Source organism: Elephas maximus, chromosome 5 (genome assembly GCF_024166365.1).
Source record: "Elephas maximus indicus isolate mEleMax1 chromosome 5, mEleMax1 primary haplotype, whole genome shotgun sequence".
NCBI lineage: Eukaryota > Metazoa > Chordata > Mammalia > Proboscidea > Elephantidae > Elephas > Elephas maximus.
The window spans coordinates 18877183-18901531 of NC_064823.1; positions in this window are offsets into that span (position 1 = coordinate 18877183).

Here is a 24349-nt window from a genome sequence, read left to right on the forward strand (position 1 = left end):
GTCCTCCCCTTCACCTAAGATAATTCTTGTCTACTTTCTAATTAGTGCATTTCCCTCTCACTCCCCACTCTCATAACCATCAAAGAATGTTTTCTTCTGTGTTTAAACCTTTTCTTGAGTTCTTATAATAGTGGTCTCATACAATATTTGTCCTTTTGCAACTGACTAATTACACTTAGCATAATGCCTTCCAGATTCATCCACGTAGTGAGATGTTGTGCAGATTCATCACCTTTCTTTATCGATACGTAGTATTTCATTGTGTGAATATGCCATAATTTGTTTATCTATTCATCCATTGATGGGCATGGTTGTTTTTTCGCTATTGTGAACAGTGCTGCAGTGAACATGGGTGTGCATATATCTGTTCATGCAAAGGCTCTTATTTCTCTAGGATATATCTCAAGAAGTGGGATTCCTGGATCCTATGGTAGTTTATGTCCAGCTTTTTGAGGAAGAAGCAAATCGATTTCCAAAGTGGTTGTACCATTTTACATTCCCATCAGCAGTGTATAAGTGTTCCAGTCTCTCCAAAACCTCTCCAATATTTATTATTTTGTGTCTTTTGGATTAATGCTAGCCTTGTTGGGTGAGACAGTATTTCATTGTAGTTTTGATTTGCATTTCTCTAATGGCTAATGATCATGAGCATTTCCTCACATATCTGTTAGCCACCTGAATGTCTTCTTTGGTGAACTGTCTGTCCACATCCTTTGCCCATTTTTTAAGTGGGTTATTTGTTTTTTGTTGTTGAGGTTTTGCAGTTTCTTGTAGATTTTGGAGATTAGACCCTGACTGGATATGTCATAGCCAATTTTTTTTTTTCCAGTCTGTAGGTTGTCTTTTTACTCTTTTGGTAAAGTCTTTGCATGAATGTAAGTGTTTGATTTTTAGGAGCAACCAGTTATGTAGTTTCTATTCTGGTGTTTGTGCATTGTTAGTAATGTTTTGTATCCTTTTTATGTCATGTATAAGGGCTCTTAGCATCATCCCTATTTTTTCTTCCATGATCTTTATTGTTTTAGATTTTGTATTTAGGTCTTTGATCCATTTTGAGTTAATTTTGGTGCCTGGTGTTAGGTATGGGTCTTGTTTCACTTTTTGCAGGTGGATATCCAGTTACTCCAGCACTACTTGTTAAGGACACTCTCTTTTCCCCGCTTCATGGACTTTGGGCCTTTGTCAAACATCAGCTGCTCATAGGTGGATGAATTTAGGTCTGGAGTCTCAATTCTGTTCCATTGGTTTATGTATCTGTTGTTGTACCAGTACCAGGCTGTTTTGACTGCTATGGCAGTATAATAGGTTCTAATATATGGCAGTTTGAGGCCTCCCACTTTGTTCTTCTTCTTCAGTAGTGCATCTTCCCTGGTACCTCTTCCCTTTCCATATGAAGTTGGTGATTATTTTCTCCATCTTGTTAAAAAAATGTCATTGGAATTTGGATCAGGATTGCATTGTATCTGTAGATTGTTTTGGGTAGAATTGACATTTTCACAATGTTGAGTCTTCCTATCCATGAGCAACGTATGTTTTTCCACTTCTGTTGGTCTCTTTTAGTTTCTTGCAGTAGACTCTTGTAGTTTTCTTTGTATAGGTCTTTTACATCACTGGTAAGATTTATTCCTTAGTATTTTATCTTCTTGGGGGCTATTGTAAACGGTATTGATTTGGTGATTTCCTCTTTGAAGTTCTTTTTGTTGGTGTAGAGGAATCCAACAGATTTTTGTATGTTTATCTTGTATCGTGGTACTCTGTTGAACTCTTTTATTAGTTCCAGTAGTTTTCTTATGGATTCTTTGGGGTTTTCTGTGTATAAGATCATATCATCTGCAAATAAAAAAATAGGGATGCTTTTACTTCTTCCTTACCTGTTTAGATTCGCTCTATTTCTCTTTCTCGCCTAATTGCTCTGTCTACGACCTCAAGGACAATGTTGAAGAAGAGTGGTGATAAAGGGCATCCTTTCCTAGTTCCCGGTATCAGGGGGAATGCTTTCAGACTCTCTCCATTTAGGATGATGTTAGCTGTTGGCTTTCTGTAAATTCCCTTTATTATGTTGATGGATTTCCCTTGTATTCCTATTTTGCTGAGAGTTTTTATCATGAATGGGTGTTGGACTTTGCCAAATGCCTTTTCTGCATTAATTGATAAGATCATGTGATTCTTTTATTTATGTGATGGATTACATTGATTGTTAATATTGAACCATCCCTGCATATCTGATATGAATTCCATTTTGTTCTTCCTTTTTTTTGATGAGTAGGTTTGTTAATTTTATTTGTGGCTACCTTGACATCTACTCTTATCTTTCTAAATTTGAACCAGGTTTTTATTACTTGATATTGACTTGACTTGCTCTCCATTTGAAAGTTATATATTTATACCATGTATCCCCCCTTTTATTGTTCTGACGTTATTGTCATTTACAGGTTGATATCTCTAGTTCCTAGTTTTGAACCTTTTAGTTTTGTTTTTTTCTTCAGAGTTCATTACCAAGCTGATATTTGGCTGATACTGACTTGTGTCCTAGATTTAGGTTGCTGTCTGATGTTGTTGGTTCTCTAACTGAAAAAAAATCCCTTTAATAATTCTTATAAGGTTGATTTGGTTTTACAAATTCCCTTAGTTTCTGTTTTTCTGGAAATGTCCTAATTTCACCATCATATTTTAGAGAGTTTTATAGCATATCTTGTTTTTGGTTGGCAATTTTTTCTTGCACAGTTTTACATGTATCCTCCCATTGCCTGCTTGTTTGCATGATTTCTGCTGAGTAAGCAGAGCTTAGTCTTATTGTTTCCCCTTTTTATGTGACTTTTTGTTTTTCCGATCTCCTTTCATGATTCTTTATTTGTCTTTGGTTTTGGCAAGTCTGATTATGATATGTCTTGGTGGTTTTCTTTTGGGGTCTATCTTGTATAGCGTTCACTGAGCTTCTTGAATGGTCAGCTTTTCATCTTTCATGGTATTAAGGAAGTTTTCTGTCAGCAAATCTTCAGTGATATTCTCCATGTTTTCCATTTTCTCCCTCTATTCTGGAACTCTGATCACATGCAGATTTTTGCTCTTGATTGCATCCCACATAGTTCTTAGGTATTCTTCATTGGTACTCATGGATTGTCTTCAATTTCTGTCTTCCATTGTGTCAAATTTACTCCTAAAACCTTCTATTGGATTGTCCATTTCTGAAATTTTGTTATCTTTTGGATTTCTAATTGCTGTTTTTGTATGATTTGTAATTGTTTATTTATTTTGTTCATGTATTATTTTCTTTAATTCTTCTATTTCTTTGTCTATGTGTTCTTTGATTTTGGCTATGTTTTGGCTGGTTTTCTCTGTTTCCCATGAGGTTTTTGCATTTTCCTTGATCTCTTTCCTAATCTTTTGAAGGGCCCTGAATAATAAACTTATGAATTATCTATTAGGTTATCCCATTGTCTTTTGTTTTCCTGAAAGGTCAGCTGGTACTTTATTCTTATTGCTTACTGGAGCCATCTTGTTCTTTGTGTGTGTGTGTGTGTGTGTGTGTGTGTGTGTGTGTATTTTAACATTGCCTGCTGTCTCTGAGACATTCAGATATTATTTTCTTTATTTATTGATTGTAGGTTTGTTTACTTTCTCCAGCTTTTCTGCTTTGCTTGGATATGACTGAGCGGGTGGGCCATGTATGCTTGTTGCTTGCTTGTTTGTGGGTATGATAGTTCTCACCACCTTGTCCTTGTGGGCAGGACTGGTCACTCAGCTTTGGTGCGGCAGGGCACTTCCAGCAGGAAGGGAAGGAGCAGAGATGGATCATTTGTCTGCAGCATGAACTGGTCTGGGGGCTGGAATAGCGCCTCTGTGGTCTGCAGGGTTGTCCCAAGCTGGTGGGAAGTGGCCTGGCACCTGGGTCAGGTCCCCTAGGGGTACAATGGATGGTAGAAGGGATTTAGAACTTGCAGGAAGGGGCCTAGGGCCTGGGTCTTGTCCCTTGGGGGCAGCGGTGGCCAGTGGGAGGGATCTGGAGCTAGTGGGAATTGGCCTGTGGCCTGGGCTGTGTCCCATGGATGCTGTGGCAGGTGGCAGAAGGGTTCTGGAGCTGGTGAGCAGTGGCTTGGGGTCGAGGCTGGTTACCCTGGGTGCCACAGTGGGCAGTGGGATGGGCCCAAAGCTGGTGGACAGGGGCCTGTGGTCCACGGTGGGTTTCCTGGATGCCACAGCCTGTGGCAGGACGGGTCTGGAGCTCGTAGGAGGAGCCTGGAGAGGGCAGAAAGGGGCCTGGTTTCTGGGCTGGGTTCTCTGAGTGCTGCAGCAGGCAGAGGGAGAGATCCAAAGCCAGCTGGAACGGTCTGGCATCCAGGCCTTGTCCCCTTAGGGCCACAGGTGGCAGAGGGAGGGGTCCAGAGCTTGCAGAAAGGGGCCTGAGATCCTGATTGGGTCCCCCTGGAAACACAGGAGGAGAGATGGAGAGAGGTGGGGGGTGAAGGTAGGGGCAGAGGGGGCTAGATGGAGGAGGGCAATAGGGTGGGTCGGTACTCTGGTTCCCAGCATCTGGGTTGCGACCATGGGGTGCCTATAGCCACTGTTAAGCAGAGAGATAGAGGTTTTAGAAGTGTGCTCCAGTGGTTACCCAGTGAAAGAATCTGATCTTCTCCTTGAGTTGGAGCCTGCAAATGTGGTATTACTTAGTCCTGGGTGGGTCTGCACCATACCTCTAACTCCTATTGGGAATTCCATGGAGGTGCCTTCCTGGATGTGGGATTGTTGGCTTTATTTAATGCTGAGTCGTTCCATTTGGTCAGGAAACTTCACTTCTTATCTCTATTCCTTTCTCATTTTCTATCACTTTCTTCTTGTCATGGATTGAATTATGTCCCCCCAAAAATGTGTGTATCAACTTGGTCAGGCCAATTCCCGGCATTGTGTGGTTGTCCTCCATATTGTGATTGTAATTTTATGTTAAGAGGATTAGCATGGGATTGTAACGCCACCCTTACTCAGGTCCCCTCCCATGATTTAATGTAAAGAGAGTTTCCCTGAAGTGTGGCTTGTACCACCTTTTATCTCCCTCAAGAGATAAAAGGAAACAGAAGCAAGCAGAGAGGTGGGGACCTCATACCACCAAGAAAGCAGCACCAGGAGCAGAGTGTGTCCTTTGGACCCGGGGTCCCTGCACCTGAGAAGCTCCTTGACCAGGTGAAGATTGAGGACAAAGACTTTCCTCCAGAGCTGACAGAGAGAGAAAGCCTTCTCCTGGAGCTGACATCCTGAATTTGGACTTTTAGCCTACTTTACTGTGAGGAAATAAATTTCTTTTTGTTAAAGCTATCCACTTGTGGTATTTCTGTTATAGCAGCACTAGGTGACTAAGACCCTTCTTCTCCTCAGTGACTTCCAATTAATACTTTATCCCTTCATTGAAGGTTCAGGGTTCTAGGATTGACATCTGTATCTATTTTAAGTGGTTTTTCGGGTCTTTGTTGCAGCAGAATGGCTTATTGCATCTGACTAATCTACTATCTTGGCTCTACCTCCCTACTAGTGAGTATTTACTATTTGCTGCTGTTACTGACAAAAGGCACATGAAAAGTTCTGGAGTTGTTATATAGAAAACCCCTCTTTACTTCATGAGCTGAATGGTGCCTTTTGCTAAAAAAGATTTCCTTCCCCATTAACATAGAGTCTCCTTTCTTGTTTTTGAGTCCTGGATTCCCATGGTTAGGACATGTGAGGTCACATATAGTTACATTTGAGATTACTCACTAATAATTTGTTCTCTCAAATAATTTACTCTACACAGCAAAACAAACAAAAACCAAAAAATCTCTGCTATGAATCCTCACCTAACACCCAAGTAAACGTGTTAAGAAAGTAGCTAGGGTTCAGTCTTTGCTTACTGATGCAGAGAGCCATGAATTGGTGGATTTTTTTCATTACTTTGAGTAGGAAGGCAGAGAAAAAATGCAAATGAGGTGGCTTGGCAATAAAATGGAAGGAATTTTAGTGGGTAGGGAAAGAGCCAAGTTTTAACAGAAAGTGAAACAACCATGGGTTAAAACTCACGATGTAAGTTTGGTATAAGGGGCTAAAGGAGATGCAGAAGGGCAGTGAAGGCAGAAGATTAAATGGCAGAATGCATATGCCTTTGATATGAATTTGTGCAAGGAATTTCAGGTTTTGTACATTTTTAATATATTTACTTTTGTTTGCTGCAGAAGAACAAGTAGTAAACACAAATTCAGGTACCATATTAAAGAGCAATTATCTCAAATATTTAATCTCAGCTCCACTCTGATGGAGAAATGGTTTCATGCGGGGAAAGAAATGCCATTTTTTGTACCCAGCTTCATGATTTGCTAAGGCCAGATCTGATTTCTCCTGGATACAGTGGGGAATTCCCAGCATGGGGTTTGCAAATCTGTTGCTGAGTTTTTCATTTTATAACCTTACTTATCATAAGTAAACTTAGAGATGGCTCATGCTCTCTCTCTATATATATAAATATAAACATAGGTAAAAAATTTTATCATAAATGATTAAACCTTAGCAATTAAAATAAACATACCTCATCAGTTTTTAAATTAAATTTAAAGATAAGCAAATTGCTTTTCTGAGGCTGAGGTTTTGCTCTTGCATTATACATTAGTAGATACATTTTCTTTCCCCTTGCAGAAATGTTGAATTGTGAAATGAATGCAACATACTTATACAGTTTATGATGAGAAACTGACAAGAGGGATTAAATCCATAGGCAAGACGCTCTGCTGGGATTGACGGGAGTCATTGCTGTGGAAATGCCAGAGCGCCCTCTGTGCATAGTTCCCTCTCCTCTCACTACCTAATTGAGAGAGGCGTTAATGGGGTAAAAAAGTGCCGAAAGCAAAATGTCAGCTTCGTGGAATAGAAATCAGATATACACAATTTTTTTTTTGTTTGTTTGTACTACTATCTACGATATAGCAGAGCAAATGTGGTTGTTGCTTTGCCTGCATTGTAGTTACGAACAAGGGAGAAACATGGCATGAATTCAGCAGTTGATAGCACCAAAAAAGCACCAGAAAACTTGTGGCTCTGATTATTTAGATGATAAAGAAATCATTTGATAGGTATAAGAGTTCGATAAAACTATTCAATACACATTTTGGTCTTCGGTATTAATTGATTTATATAGAAACAGTATGTAGGTGATAGTTTGCCCTGAAGTTTAATTGAAGGAAGAGAAATATTGATCCTCACATTTGACTAGTGCCTTTAGGATTTGAAGAGTGACTCCTTCCCATTGCCCCAAATTGCTCTGGATGAAGCTCTATGCAAAAGGATAATTTGTGACTGTGAAATAATATTGAGTGTTAACTTGAAAGAGGATAGGACACACTAAAATATCATTAAATACAATGCACGTAACACACTGATTCATGTTAATCAGTCTGTCAGTAAAAAGCAAAGAGCTCCAAGTGACTGTGGGAAAGCGACTTGGTGATTTGCTATTACTGGTCAGTCTTACAAAAGGGGAATTGTCTATTGTGAAAAAGCAGAGAATAGGAAATCAAGGAATCTGTTAGAGCTTGAATACAGTGAACAACGATGACCAGGAGGAACTCTAAATCGACTGCGTTGATGTCCTGAAAATATAGTTTGGATTTATCTCTTTGGGGTTCCTAAGGTGTCTAACGGTTAGAACGATGGTATTTTATCATGCAAACCTATCTTTCATACTTACTTACATTACTCAGGTGAGCAAATCTTAAATATGGTGAGAAAGGAAAGAACTCATATTTTAGATATCAGGGTTTATTTCCAATAGTGCACACAAAAATAGGATGTAAGCAGAACTACAAAAAACTGTGCACAAACTATGCGAATACTTTATTTGCTTGCTATTACTGAATGCTCATTTCTTCTTTGGTTTGGAGGCCTGTAGAACACAATTTTAAATTATCTTAACAAACAGATATCGTACTCAGATGTTGTAGTACTCTGATTTTTAGTGCTAGTGTAAAAGAAGCTTAGATGGAAACCTAATAGACAGGAATTGCCACACAAGGATCTTTCACAGTCAACATTTAAGTTAGTTCCCCTGAGTTTATTTCTGAGCATAATTAATGTCCATTCAACGGCTAGCCAACAAGATGGCATGTAAGAAAGGAGTAGAGCACAATTCTATTAGGAAAATGGAAATATTTTACTGTGAAACCAAGTGGGAAGAATTTTATTCTATCAGTTACTTTTATTCACTGGTATGCTTTATACTCTGAATAGCCTGAAACAAGTGAGTTGCTGAATTCTCCATTAGCTCAAATTATTCATTTCCTTCCTCCTTCCTTCCCTCCCTTCTTTCTTTCCTTCCTTTTTTATTGAGCAGCTAACCAGTGCCAGATGTTTTGGTAGCAGCCAGTGACATAAAGGCAACTAAGGCTGAGATAGTTTTTACCCATGTGGATACAAAACATATTTAATATAAATGAGGAAGTTTGAACATTGGATGTTGTGCAGTTAGAGTGATTGGCTCAGGGAACTATAAGAGATTGTCAGAAAAGATTAGTTTCCTTCCCTTGCTTTCATGAGATCTGTAAGGTGCCAAACTAGATGGATGAGGTGAATGGGGAATAGGAGAGTAGCTTGTCTGTAGCACCACCTTTATCTTTTTAGGTGAGCAGCCCTGGTGGCTCAATAATTAAACACTCAGCAACTAACCAAAAAGTTGGCAGTTTGAACTCACCCGGTAGCTCCATGGGAGAAAGACCTGTCTACCTGCTCCTGTAAAGATTGCTGCTGTTAGGTGTCATTGAGTCAGTCCAACTCATAGTGACCCTAGGTACAACAGGATGAAACACTGCCCATCCTTACAATCATTATGCTTGAGCCCATTGTTGCAGCCACTGTGTCAATCCATTTTGGTGAAGGTCTTCGTCTTTTTCACTGAGCCTCTACTTTGCCAAGCATGATGTCCTTCTCCAGGGACTGATCCCTCCTGATAACATGTCCAAAATACATGAGACCTGGTCTTGAGATCCTCAGTTTTAAGGAGCATTCTGGTTGTACTTCCTCCAAGAAATCAAAAGATGCAGTGCATTGGGCAAATCGGCTGCAAAAGACCTCTTTAAAGTGTTGAAAAGCAAGGTGTCACCTTGAAGACTAAAGTGTGCCTTACCCAAGCCTTGGTGTTTTCAGTTGCCTCATATGCACATGAAAGCTGGACAATGAATAAGGAAGACTGAAGAATTGACAATTTTGAAATATGGTGTTGGTGAAGAATATTGAATATACCATGGACTGCCAAAAGAATGAACAAATCTGTCTTCAAAGAAGTACAGCCAAAATGCCCCTTGGAAGCGAGGACGGCAGCTCAAGGCTTGAATTTTTTCTTCAGTTCTTTCAGCTTGAGAAATGCCGAGCGTGTTCTTCCCTTTTGGTTTTCTAACTCCAGGTCTTTGTACATGTCATTATAATACTTTGCTTTGTCTTTTTGAGCCACCCTTTGAAATCTTCTGGTCAGCTCTTTTTCTTCTTCATTGCTTCTGTTTTAGTACTCAATGTTCAAGAGCAAGTTTCAGAGTCTGTTCTGACATCCAAACTCGTCTTTTCTTTCTTTTTTGTCTTCGTCATGACCTCTTGCTTTCTTCATGTATGATGTCCTTGATGTCATTCCACAACTTGTCTGGTGTTTAGTCATTAGGGTTTTATGTGTCAAATCTTTCTTGATATGGTCTCTAAATTCAGGTGGGGCATATCTACTTTGGCTCTTGTGGGCTTATTCTAGTTTTCTTCAGCTTCAGCTTGAAATTGCATGTGAGCAACTGATGGTCTGTTCTGCAGTTGGCCCCTGACCTGGTTCTGACTGATGATATTGAGCTTTTTCATCATCTCTTTCTACAGATGTAGTCAATTTTATTCCTTTATATTCCATTTAGCAAGGTCCACATTTATAGTAGCCATTTATGTTGTTGAAAAAAGGTATTTGCAAAGAAGTTGTTGGTTTTACAAAATTCTATCATGCAATCTCTGGCATCATTTTTATCACCAAGGCTGTATTTTCCAGCTACTGATCCTTCTTTTTTTTTTTCATCTTTCACGTTCCAATCACCACCCAGTACCCGGTACCGTCGACTCATGGAGACCCTATAGGACAGAGTAGAACTGCCGCATTGAGTTTCCAAGGAGCACCTGGCGGATTCGAACTGCCGAATCACCAGTAATCATCAATTCATCTTGATTGCATGTCGGATCAATTTCAGACTGCAGATGTTGGTAAAAATCTTCAATTTTTTCATCTTTGGCTTCAGTGGTTGATGGATAAATTTGAATAATAGTTGTGTTAACTGGTCTTCCTTGCAGGTATATGGATATTATCCTGTCAGTGACCACATTGTGCTTCAGGATAGGTCTTGTTCTTTTTGACAATGGACGCAACGTCAGTCCTCTTCAGTTTGTCATTCCCTTTGTAGTAGACCTCATGGTTGTCTGATTCAAAATGGCCAATACTAGTCCATTTCAGCTTACTAATGCCTAGGATATTGATGTTTATGTGTTCCCTCTCATTTTTGATGATTTCCAGTTTTCCTAGACGTCTTTTAAGTGCCTTCCAACCTGAGGGGCTCATCTTCTGGCACTATATCAGACAATGTTCCACTGCTATTTGTCGGATTTCCACTGGCTAATTTTTTTCAGAAGTAGACTGCCTTGTCCTTCTTCCTAGTCTGTCTTAATCTGGAAGCCCAGCTGAAGCCTGTCCATCTCAGGTGATCTTGCTGGTATTTGAATGCTGGTGACATAGCTTTCAGCATCACAGCAACACTCAAGCCACCACAGTATGATAAGCTGACAGACCCATAGGGGCCTGTAAAAATTACAGCCCAGGGGGAAGTTCTGTCCTGTTACATGCAGTCACTATGAGTCAAAACTTACTTGATGGCACCTAACAATTTAACAACAGCAAAAATCGTAGTTGGATTTTAGTTAGAAAGCTCTCGGTGTGAAAGAATTTGTTGTTATAGGTATTCTATGCATCTCTGGTATAAAATCATGGAGATGTTGGAAAGTCTTCCCTAGACATGTGCATGGACAATCCAAATGCTTTTCAATGACATTGAGTTATTCCCACTTACATGTTGTTTAACTAATGGAGAGATGTCTTTTTAAATCAAAGAATACAGTTTGACAACTTTGGGCATGATCTTGTAAAAGAGTTTCTTTTTCTTCCTTACGAGAATTCATTTTCTAGGATCATACTGTAAGCTAGTGGACCAACCAAACAGAATACAAATTACAGAGTTTGTTAATCATGGCTGTAGAATTCCTTTGTTTTTTAAAGAGAGAATGCCCCTATTCTATAACTGGTCTTTTTGATTGCCAGTTCAGCGGGGATGCAAGATAAGGATGCTTGATGACGCAACAAAAGGATGCTAAATGATGACTCAGAAAACCTCATCCTGGCCTTTCTACAGATTAAACCTGCAACCCTGGACAAGTCTCTAAGGCTTTTGAGTCCCAGTTTCCTTGTCTTTCTGAACTTTCTCGTATGTAGTGACATGTAAAAGAGATAATGTGTATGAAAGTATATTGACAATTGTAAAACATCATAAATGTGGAAAGTGTTATTTTAGTTTAAATACCAATGATATTTCTGACTTATTTTTAAACGTACTGGTATATTTCAAAGTGAACCATAAATAAAGGTTTAGAATTTTTTATTCATGATGGAAGTGTGTATGTATACTATTAGATGCTATGAAATTAGCCTTATATGAATACATCTTTCCTCATGATTATAGATTTTTAAGGAGCCCTGGTAGTGTAGTGGTTAACAGCTTGGCTGTTAACCAAAAGGTTGGTGGTTCAAATCCGTGTACTGCTCAGCAGGAGAAAGATGTGGCAATCTGCTTCCATAAAGATTTCAGCCTTTAAAACCCTGTGGGGCGGTTGTATGCTGTTCCATAGGTCACTGTAAGTTGGAATGGACTTGACAGCCCCAATATAGACCTTTACTAGGCACATTGAAGCACAGCTGCTATCAAAGGTCTACAAAGATGAAGTTAATCTGTTTTGAGCTCACTTATTCAATAACACTAACCTATAGGTTTTGTAGGTTTGGGGATATAAAAGTTAATAAGACCTGTTATTTAGGAGCACAAAATCTAGTTGGGGGTCATATAAACCAACAATTGTAGTTTGATAAACTAAGGCCTATAATATAAACAGGTAAAAGTTTCATAGCACAAAAGAGAGACAGTAAAATCCACATTTCATTTATTTAAAATAATTTCTATTGTGCTTTAAGTGAAAGTTTACAAATCAAGTCAGTCTGTCACATATAAGCTTATATACACCTTACTACATTCTCCTATTTACTCTCCCCCTAATGAGTCAGCCTGCTCCTTCCTTCCAGTCTCTCCTTTCATGACCGTTTTGCCAGTTTCTAACCCTCTCTACCCTCCCATCACCCTTCCAAACAGGAGACGCCAACACAGTCTCAAGTGTCCATCTGATACAAGCAGCTCACTCTTCATCAGCATCTATGTCCAACCCATTGTCCAGTCAGTCCCTTCCATGTCTGACGAGTTGTCTTCGGGAATGGTTCCTGTCCTGGGCCAACAGAAGGTTTGGAGACCGTGACCGCTGGGATTCTTCTAGTCTCAGTCAGACCATTAAGTCTGATCTTTTTATGAGAATTTGGGGTCTGCATTCCACTGTTCTCCTGCTCCCTCAGGGGTTCTCTGTTGTGCTCCCTGTCGGGGCAGTCATCGGTTGTGGCCGGGCACCATCTAGTTCTTCTGGTCTCAGGAAAATCCACATTTTAAATAAGTGTTTTTTCTCATTACATTTTCTCCAATTAAGTAGCTGTTCTTCCAGTATTAAAAAAAAAAAAAATATTTAAGAAGGTATAAAAGCATACATGCCATGTCTAAATGACAGCATTCACATTTTGTCCTGAGACTAGAATTCCATATGCCTAAGATGTAATGGTTAAGAGCTATGGCTTCTAACCAAAAGGTCGGCAGTTTGAATCTACCAGGGGCTCCTTGGAAACCATATGGGGTAGTTCTACTCTGTCCTATAGGGTCGCTATGAGTCGGAATCAACTCGACTGCAATGGGTTTGGTTTTATTTGTTTTTTAATTCAATGGTACAATAGACTATGTACAGACATTACTATGTTCAGATATAAGGATCAACAATTTTCAACCAGACACAATGCTTTAGATGAATAAGAATGGGAGAAAATGCTCCCTCAACTTTTTTTGACTACCGCACCTTTATGAAGTCACCTATCTTTTCTCTCTAAAATATCCTAATTTCCTTCTTCCTTTCTTTTCTTCAATCTTATCCTTTCCTTCTTTTTATTTGTCACCTATTAATCTATTTCTCGCTGATTTTCTTCTTTCCTTGCTAGTCAGATGTCAACAAGAAATAACTCTCAAGGACTGAAAGAGTCAACATTCCTAGATTGTATGTAGCCTACATAGAAATCTTTTTTCTTCTTCCTTAAGAGTGAAAATAAAACAAACATAAAAAAAGCTTTAATAGCTCATGAGCTTAGGCTCTTTCAACTTCTTTTATATGTCTGGGGAATATTTAATGGCTAAAAATTCAGGGATTTGTCTACAGGTATAACACAGACTCTTCACCCAAAAACAATAACTGCAAAAGCAACAAACACCTCAGCTAGATTACAAGTAAAAAATTAAGAAAAATATACAACAGTTGCACTCAAGAGATGGGGAAGTGGTTTCTGTCCATGTTGGAAATTACTATGGCTTCTCTCTAGGAGGCAATACAAATGTTATGAGTTGGGATTCCAATTTTTAGAGAAATCTTTCTTTGGTCGTGTGATGATTAACGTTGTATGTCATTTTGACTGGGCCATGATTCTCTGTGATTTGGCAGTTCTGTAATGATGGAATTTGGCAATTATATAATGATGTAGTTATCCTCCATTTTATGATACAGTGTAACCCCCTCTGTGATGTGATTTGATGTGACCAACCAATCAGTTGTAAGGGGAGTTTCCTCAGGGGTTTGGCCTGCATCCAATATATGTGGATATTCTGGCAAAGCTCTCCAGCTTCTGCTTTCTCTGGATCCTACATCCAGCTCGTAGTCATCTAACCTCCAGTTTTTGGGATTTGAACCAGTGGTCTGCTGTATTGTGTGCTGATCTTGGGATTCGTTGGCCTCTGCAGCCTGTGACCAAGCAGTCTTCGTCTTACCAGCCAATCTTGGATTCATCAGCCTCCACAGCCTGTGAGCCAGCAGCCTACCTCCTGACCTGTCGATCTTGGTTTATGAGCTCCTGCAGCTACTTGAATCAGTAAAAACCTTCAACCTGATGCCTGATCCAAGTGACTTCCTAGCCTCAACAGCCACGTGAGCTATTTCCTTGAGATAAATCTCTTTCTCTCTGTCTCTCTCTCTCTCTATATATACCCTTCACTGATTTTGCTTCTCTAGAGAAGCCATCCTAAGACAGGTTGTAAAGTTTTTTGAATGCCATGTTTAAGAAACCGAACCTGTAGGCTGCAGAAAGAATAAAAGGAAGATGACGAATTTGCCTGAGTAATGAATAATGACATGGATGTCCTCTTCTAGGCCCACATCTATTCTCAGGTACAAAACTGGAGTGAAGTTGATGAATGCACTCAGATTATTTTTCCTACTTCTTTCTTTAAGGGCTATTTTTTGGAGGGGTGGTGGAAAGGGGTGGAGGGCAGTGCACATTAGGCAATGGAGTAATCTGAGGATAGAAACAAGATTTTCAAGTCCTTCCCAGTGAAATTTTGTGACCTTTGGGGGGGTTGGGGTGGTGGGCAGTAGTTCTTTATTATACGGGAATTCTCCTCAAGAACTGACAGAATGAGCAATTTGGGCTGCATGAGTGGAGGGTTGGACTATCCTGGTGTTCAGTTCAGCACATATATAGTCATCTGGAGTCTTTTTTGCATGTTTGTGTTTTTCTAGTCTGGAGGTTATGAGAACAATGGAGTACAAGCATGTATACTTGCATAAGAGGAAGTATGAAGGCTCCCCAACATAGAATGGGGCTGGAAGTCTTCGTGCTAAGCTACATCCAGAGAGAAGAATTATTAAGGGGTCACACTTTCAGAGACAAAGCATAGAGTGTACTTCAGGAATCAGGCTTAGTCTATGACTTTCCAGCCATGACATCATGGCTGGCTTAAAAATGTGACCTTCTGAAAGACTTGTGAGTTTAAAAGATTGGCTTAGACAGGAAGAAGCTAACCAAGTAATGACACATTTTCTCTAAGATTCATAATTAAATAGATTCAAGATAATATTAAAATAATTGTTATACCAATACCAATATTAAAGTCTTCAATACTAAGAAAATGAAAATACTTTGACTTCTAGACCCTCCTTTATCTTTATAAAAGGGACAGGGTAAGGTTAAGGCAATTCAGAAAAAAATCATTTAAAGACTAATGAGTGAGATGGGGAATACTCCGCAACTGAGTCCATCTAGAATAAAACGGGCTCTGGCCCAAACTGGGAGGGAGGAAATTTCCTTTAGTCGACACTTGTCTTTCCCATAACTTGCCTTGTGTCTTTCACTCTCTCCTCCTCTGAGGAAATTGGAGTTCTCCTTTGGTCTCTTGAATGACCAGGGATCACTACTGTGGTGGCTTCCAGGATAACTCACTAATTTGAGAACTTCATGACATCTCTGGCCTATGGTTTCATTTGTATCATTTTTTCTGATACTCTACGCTTGACCAGCTGAATAAGGTGTAAGCTTCTTCCAAATAACGTCTTCTCACTCTGGAGGCAGGAGTCCTGTGAAATTATATTCTGAGCAGAGTGGGGTTGAGTTTCATCACAGCAGCAAGTTAGCAGATATATCTCAAATCCTCATTCTTAGTTGTTTGTGTGGTAAGAACTGGCTTGGACTGAAGTGTGTTTATTGAATTCTGTCTAATTCTCATGGTATATGTTGGCCGGGTTCATCTCTCCAGTGAAACTGATGTGGTCTGTGAGTCATGAAAATGCAGAAGTACAGATTTGACCGTTGGAGGGTCATCTTAATCACTCAGGTCACATTGTACTAGTGAAATAATTGGCTCCATTCACTATTGAGTGACTGCTTGAATTAATTAGTTTGAGAATAGTTAATTCCCATTAGTTTTTAGTCTTTTATGGTTTTAAAACGTTTCCCACAGCAACATCAAAAAAGACATACTGTGAATCCACTCAGTTTTGCTTCTTGTGTATTTCTTTGTTAAAGAGTGGTGTAAATGATACAGGGTTTTGATATTATACAAGAATTTTTATTATTCAATTCAAGTTATTTTTATCAGGCCCATTCAAAGAAAAAGGATTATATGCCATATATTATACCTGTTACTACTGGTTTAAACGTGTTTCTCAGGTACACATAATCTATGCTTTGTAGAGTAGTAATTTATGTTGTTGGCTTAAGAAAAGGAGGTTGTTCAGGGCTTAAATGCTCCTGTGGGTTTATTATGCATAAAATCCTGAGATTTAAACATTTTACTGAAGTGGTTCCATGATCATGCAAAGCAAGTTATTCTTGGCTCCCATAAAGAAAGTAAAACACATTCTTGGTCTTAATTCTGTCTTTTATTCCCACCTGATGTCATCCTAAAATCGCACAATATCCTCAAACCTGAGGTTACAACTAATTCCAAACAAACTTTATTGGGGACTTTTCCTTCCAGAAGACATTTTCTAACACAGAATATACTGTAAACATTTTCAGAGCTCCCAGAGAAGAGGCGGTCCTAATGTTTGGTTCTCCTGAATACCCTCAGCCTTAGTCTACTACACATGATTGTTAGTCAAAACCCTTTCTCCCCCAGAGCAAAACGCTGCATGACATATTGAAAGACTTCGGTTAAAGTAGACTCAAACAGATGAATGGTGATATACTGGAGAAATAAACAGAAGGCAAAATGGCACATGTTCTGGGAGTCAGCCAAAAGCAGTTGGGTTGCTAGGCAGGAGGAAAGCATATAAATATTTTTAAATCCAAATCTATTTGGATTTTATTTGAATTCACAGTGTAAGTGTAAAATAAAAGAACATCTTTAAAAGGAGCGAGAACTTAATTGATGCATGTCAAAAGACAAAAACATCAAGTTTCACTTTCTTTGAGTTTCCAAGTTTCCATTCTCCTAAATCAAGCTATAAAATCACTTCAGATAAGTTTGCATTTCAGATTTGTTTTTGGTCTTTGTGAATAGTTATAATTTACATAAAAAGAAGCTGAGCTTGCACTTTAAACTGTCTTTCCTATAAGGATTTAATTTAGATTTAAAAGGACAGTTATCATATGTTAATTAAATATTGATGGATTATGAGAAACATATTTCTGAGGTTTACTAACAAGGTACAAAAAAGATGTTTCTAATCTAAATTTGGCATTTAGCTAACTTGCAGATTCTTCTGTAGAGAGGAAGGTCTAGTTCTTCCAAGTTAATAATACGATTATTTTACTGAGATTAAATTGTACGTGACAGTTAAAGTATTTGTATTTGCTATGGAGGTTTATAGTTCTGTTGTAGAGATACGTGGATATGTTTTAGATCAGTGAACACTGAATCTTCCAACTTCAGTGATATGATTAGAAATCAGTCGCTCTTTATTTATAGCCACATTTGTATTTTTGGAATTTGAGCATCTCTATTTTTTTTTTTTTTTAACCAGGTAGTTACATAACTCTAACCCTGATGGAATTCTTTTATCAATTTTTCAATATTATTTATTAAGAGATGATATATTTTAAGAATAGTTTCTTCAAATCAACACTTGTCATCTGTAGAAGCTGATTGTCTTCTCTCTGATTGAGCTCATTTTCCTCCACCATAGTTATGAATACACTTGATTGAATCCACATTTTATCTTCAGAGCCAATATTCCTCCTCGTCTCTCCATTTTTTTTGTCTGAGTGATGTAGCCCTCTGTTTTTTTTCTGTCTCCTCTTCTATCATTTTATCCCTAAAGCCTCCCCTAGGACATAAAACTTGGCTTTTCACCAAAGTATATTGTCTGGAGTCAGAGATCTTAGGAGTGCTGAGTTAACTTATCTTCTGAGTTACTAAGCACTTTATAAAGACTATATAGTAAAGCAACAGGAACAAGTTAGAGAGTTTAAGAATTGGCTGAAAAACGTGACCAATGTGCACAGCAAATCTGGACCATTTCATGTCTGATATTTCCCCTTCAGTAACAGGATTATTTGGGTCTTGATACTTGCATTAAATTGCCACTTCTTGCAGTCAAAGGCAAGAAGTAATTTTGAGTTTTCCTTTTATTAAAGCAAAATATCTGACAACCTGGACACATGGGATCTCATAGTATGTCTCATCGCACTTTTTTTTTAAAGCTAAAATTATTGTGTACTTGGAAAGGAAACACCAGGTGGCAGGGCCACAACAGAAATATTCAGAATATACCATACAGGCTAAGCCAGAAATATGAATAATCTTAAATTTCCTATGAAGTACTTTTTTAAATTTACATTTCACATACAGTACTATTTTCTTTGTCAATAAAACAAACAAACAAAACCCATTGCTGTCAAGTTAGTTCTGATTCACAACAACCCTGCAAAAAAAAAAAAAAAAAGAAAACCCCAAACTCCTTGTGGTAGAATTGATTCTGACTCATAGCGGCCCTGTAGGACAGAGTAAAACTGCCCCCACAGAGTTTCCAAGGAGCGCCTCATGGATTCGAACTATCGACCTTTTGGTTAGCAACCACAGCGCTTAACCACTATGCCACCAGGGTTTCCTATAAACCATTAATGTTTTGTGGCAGAATAGATCTTGGTTTTATTAAATTACAATATGCAAAGACATGTTAACATTGTAAACTGTCTGAAGTATTTTGCATTATTTTTCATAGCTATTTATGACATAAGCTTCATTTTATTGAAAAAAATACTTTAGAAATAATCCTGTAAGAGTAAAATAATGTATTTTTTAATGATCTAGATCCCTGGTGGCATAGTGGTTAAGTGCTACAGCTGCTAACCAAAGGGTCAGCAGTTCGAATCCACCAGGCGCTCCTTGGAAACTCTATGAGGCAGTTCTATTCTGTCCTATAGGGTTGCTATGAGTCAGAATCAACTCGATGGCACTGGGTTTGGTTTGGCTTTTTGGTTAGATCATTTAAATATGCTTGGTCTCTTTTACATTTCAGAATGTTTTATTTGTATCAGAAATGTTGGCATTTGGGTAAGAAATGTGATTGGGTAAAATTTATCTCTATGCTATTCAGCTGAAAGATGCACATAGTAGTGATGGGTATTTCAAGCTCTTGGTAATAAACTGGAATATTCATATTATGAAAAAAATGGAAAGAGCTTGTGTTAATTAACAGAACTGATATAAAAGATAAATATCAGGATTCCAGTAATTTAACACAATGGAAGTGTGATTATTGCTAATGAAAAATCCCACACAGGAGAATGAAGAAAACCAAAGGCACAAGAGAAAGATTAGTCCAAAGGACTAATAGATCATAAGTATGTCAGCCTGCACTAGACTGAATCCAGCACAACTAGATGGTGTCTGGCTACCACCACTGACTGCTCTGACAGGGATCACAGTAGAGGGTCCCGGACAGAGCTATAGAAAATGTAGAACAAAATTCTAACTCACAAAAAAGACCAGACTTACTGGCCTGACAGAAACTGGAGAAACCCCAAGAGTATGCCTCCTGACATGCTTATAGCTCAGTAAAGAAGTCACTACTGAGGTTCACCCTTCAGCCAAAGTTTAGACAGGCCCATAAAACAAAAGAAGACTAAAAGGGGACACCAGCCCAGGGGTAAGGACTAGAAGGTAGGAGGGGACAGGAAAGCTGGTAATGGGGAACCCAAGATCAAGAAGGGGAGACTGTCGACCTGTTGTGGGGTTGGCAATCATTGTCACAAAACAATATGTGTATTAATTGTTTAATGAAAAATTATTTTGCTCTATAAACCTTCATCTGAATACAATAAGAAAAAGAAAAATCTCAAACAGACATTTTTGATTGGAGAATAGCTTTCTTGAAAGCATTTTATTCAGGAACCCAGGTTCCCTCTGGTATGCTTAACATGTAGCTTTTAAAATTAGCACGGAAGATGAAAGAGTATAGGAGACTGCAAATATTATGTTTCATGGAAATAGTGGTTATCACTTATATTAACTTACCATTGGTCATAACTCAGTCACATAGCTACATCTAATTGCAAAGAATGCTGGGAAATACAGTCTATTTGTGCATCCGGGAGGAAAGAGAAATGGGTTTAGTGATGAGCTAGCTAGTCTCTGCCACAGTGTTCTTGGTAATTTAAGTAAATTATTACAAAGCATGATTAAGAATCATAGCTACAAACAGATGTTTGGGAAGATACATGTAACAGCCTGGGTTAAACCATAGAAACAGAACCAGTAGGAAATATACATAAAGAATTTATTGTGAGAAATTTACTTACCCAATTTTGAGGACTGAGTAGGCAAGTTCAAAATCTGTTGGGTAGGCTGTTAGGAAAGGCAGGCTGAAACCCTCAGGCTTGCGCTGAAACTTCAGTCCATAGGCAGAATTTCTTCCTCTTCAGCAGACTCAGATCTGTTCTTCAGGTCTTCCAACTGATTAAATCAGGCTCACCCAGATCATCTAGGATAATCACTCTTTACTTAAAGCCAACTGACTATAGACTTTAATCGCAACTGCAAAAATACTTTCCCAGCAACACCTGGATTAGTGTTCCATTGAATAACTAGGAACTGAAGTCTAGCTGGAGCCCTGGTGGCACAGTGTTTAAGAGCTATGTTTGCTAACCAAAAGGTTGGCAGTTCGAATTCAACAGCCACTCCTTGGAAACCTTATGGGGCAGTTCTACTCTGTCTTATAGAGTTGCTATGAGTTGGAATCAACTCGACGGTAATGGGTTTGGTTTTTTGGTTTGGTAAACCTCAACCCAGTGCTGTCAAGTCAATTCTGACTCATAGTGACCTTTTGGACAGAGTAGAACTGCCCCACAGAGTTTCCAAGGAGTGCCTGGTAGATTTGAACTGCCAACTCTTTGGTTGGCAGCCATAGCACTTAACCACTATGTCACCAGGGTTGGTTTGGTAGTCTAGCTAAATTGCTACATAAAAAAAGATCATCACAAAATGTGTGGGTACAAAAAAAACAGTTATCACATATGATAGTTAATACACACAAATTATTTTTCTTTTTTGTGTGTGTTTTGTGACATTTACTATGACTACACAGACATGTTTCCATATGTGCTCTATTCTGGGAAGCTAAACATTTTTTATTTTTACACTCTATATTTACTTAAGAAATAAATTAGATACAGCTTGAAATAAATAGGATAAACCTAGATTTCAAGTCAAACAGACTTGATTTTGAAATCTTGTTCCACTATTTAATAGTAATTCTGTTACCTTGCACAACATTTCTAATTCTCGCTGAGGCCAGCTTATTTTTCTGTTATACAGGATAATTAATGACTCCATCTGAATATGCATACTGTAAAAATACCTGGTTCAGGTTGGTCACTCAATAAATGATGTTGTTCTAGTTAAGTGTCATCAGGTTGGTCCTTATAGTGACCCTATGTGCAACAGAACAAAACACTGCCCGGTCCTGTGCCATCCTCACAATCCTTATTATGTTTGAGTCCATTGTTGCAGCCACTGTGCCAGTCCAACTCCTTGAGGGTCTTCCCATTTTTCACTGACCGTCTATCTTATCAAGCACGATATCCTTTCCAGGGACTGGTATCTCCTGATAACATGTCCAAAGTACGTGAGATGAAGTCTCAGCATCCTTGCTTCCAAGAACCACACTGGCTGTGCTTTTTCGACAACAAACTTGTTTGCTCCTCTGACAGTCCATGGTATATTCAATATTATTCATCAACACCATAATTGAAAGTCATAAATTCTTCTTCAGTCTTCCATATTTATAGTCCCAATTTCATATGCATGTGAGGCGACTGAAAATATCATGGCTTGAGTCAGGCACACCTTAGTCCTCGAAGTGATGTCTTCCCTTTTTAAAACTTGAAGGGGAGAGGTCTTTCACAGCAGATTGGCCCAATGCAAGGTGTCATTTGATTTCTTGATTGCTGATTACATGAACATTGATTATGGATCAAGTAAAATGAAATCCTTGACAACTTCAATCTTTTCACATTTATCATGATGTTGCTTATTGGTCCAGTTGTGGGGATTTTTATTTTCTTTATGTTGAGGCGTAATCCATACTGAAGGCTCGAGTCTGATCTTTATCAGTAAGTGCTTCAAGTCCTCTTCACTTTAGGCAAGCAAGGTTGTGTCATCTGCATATCACAGGTTGTTAATAAGAAGTCTCCTTCCAATTCTGATGCTGTGTTCTTCCTATAGTCCAGGTTCTCAGATTGTTTGCTCAGTATGCAGGCTGAATAAGTATAGTGAAATAATACAACCCTGACACACACCTTTCCTGACTTTAAACCACGTAGTATCCCCTTGGTCTTTTCCAATAACTGCCTCTTGGTCTATGTACAGGTCCCTCATGACCACAATTAAGTGTTCTGGAATTTCCATTCTTCACAAAATTATCCATAATTTGTTATGATCCACACAGTCATAAGCTTTCGCATAGTCAATAAAACACAGGTAAACCTCTTTCTAGAATTCTCTGCTTTAAATCAAGACCATTTGACATCAGCAATGATATCCCTTGTTCTACATCCTCTTCTGAATTGGAGTTGAGTTTCTGGCAATTTTCTGTTGATGTACCTTTGCAAATGTTTCTGAATTATTTTCAGCAAAATTTGTGATATTAATGATATTTTTGATAATTTCCACATTCTATTGTATCACCTTTCTTTGGAATGGGCACAAATATGAATCTCTTTCAGTAGGTTGGCCAGGTAGCTGTCTTTTAAATTTCGTGGCATAGACAAGTGAGCACCTCCAGCACTGCATCCATTTGTTGAAACATCTCAAATGATATTATGTCAATTCCTAGAGCCTTGTTTTCCACCAGTTCCTTCAGTGCATCTTGGACTTCTTCCTTCAATACCATCAGTTCTTGATCATATGCTACCTCCTGAAATGGTTGAATGTCGACCAATTCTTTTTGGTATAGTGACTGTATGCATTCCTTCCATATTCTTTTGATGCCTCCTACATTGTTTGATATTTTGCCCATAGAGTCTTTCAAAATTGCAGCTCAAGGCTTGAATTTTTTCTTCAGTTCTTTCAGCTTGAGAAATGCCAAGCATGTTCTCCCCTTTTGGTTTTCTAACTCCAGGTCTTTGCACGTTTCATTATAATTCTTTACTTTTTCTCCTAAAACTGCCTTTTGATATCTTCTGGTCAGCTCTTTTACTTCGCCATTTCTTGCATTTGCTTTAGCTATTCTACCTACAAGAGTAAGTTCCAGAGTCTTTTCTTTCTTTCTTGTCTTTGTAATGACCTCTTCCTTTCTTCATGTATGATGTCCTTGATGTCATCCCACAACTCTTCTGGTCTTCTGTCATTAACGTGTAATGTGTCAAATCTAGAGATGGTCTCCAAAATCAGGCGTGATATACTCAAGATTGTACTTTGTTTCCCGTGGACTTGTTTTAATTTTTATTAAATGAGACAGAGGATAGGCTGAAGCAGGGCTGGACTCTCTCCTAGAGCACTGGAAAAATTTGTGTAATGTATTCTGCCTACCTCATGGTGGAAGTGGTGGCTGCACCATGTCTGAGACCGTGATCCTTGGCTAGAAGTATACTGATAGGAAAGACAGTGTTCAGGAGCAATTTCATGGAGGGTGGTTTTTAAGACCACTGTTAATTTGCCTCAAATTTAGATCTTTGCAGTTCATATCTTAGCTGGTCCCATATAACTCCTGAAGAGCAGTATAAATCTCAGAATTGTGTTCATTATATTCATTCATTATTTTCCCCCATTTGGCAAATATTCATTGAGTTGCTACTATTTCCCTGACTTTATTGTAGATGAGAGTGACTGAAACATATTGAGACTCGTGGAGAGGTGGGCTTTGGAATGATAGTGTGTAAATTGGAAGAATGGAACCAGTAATTACATATTTCAATTAACAATGTCTCTGCTCTGTGTGGAACTGCTTTCTGCTCCCACAGCAAAAGATGTTAGAAGTTTGGGTTTTACCAGCATTAATGACTCCTTTAACCTAACCATAACAAATTTTTCCCCTGGTGAATATTCCCCTGGGTAATAACAAATTTTCTGCTTGCTATTTATATAATCTATTTTCTTATAAGAAAATTAATTTTTTTAAATGAGCTTGCTTGTTAATTCCTTTTTCTGACCTTTGATAAAATATCAATACCTATTGTGATGGTTAAGATTGTGTGTCAGCTTGGCCCGGCCAT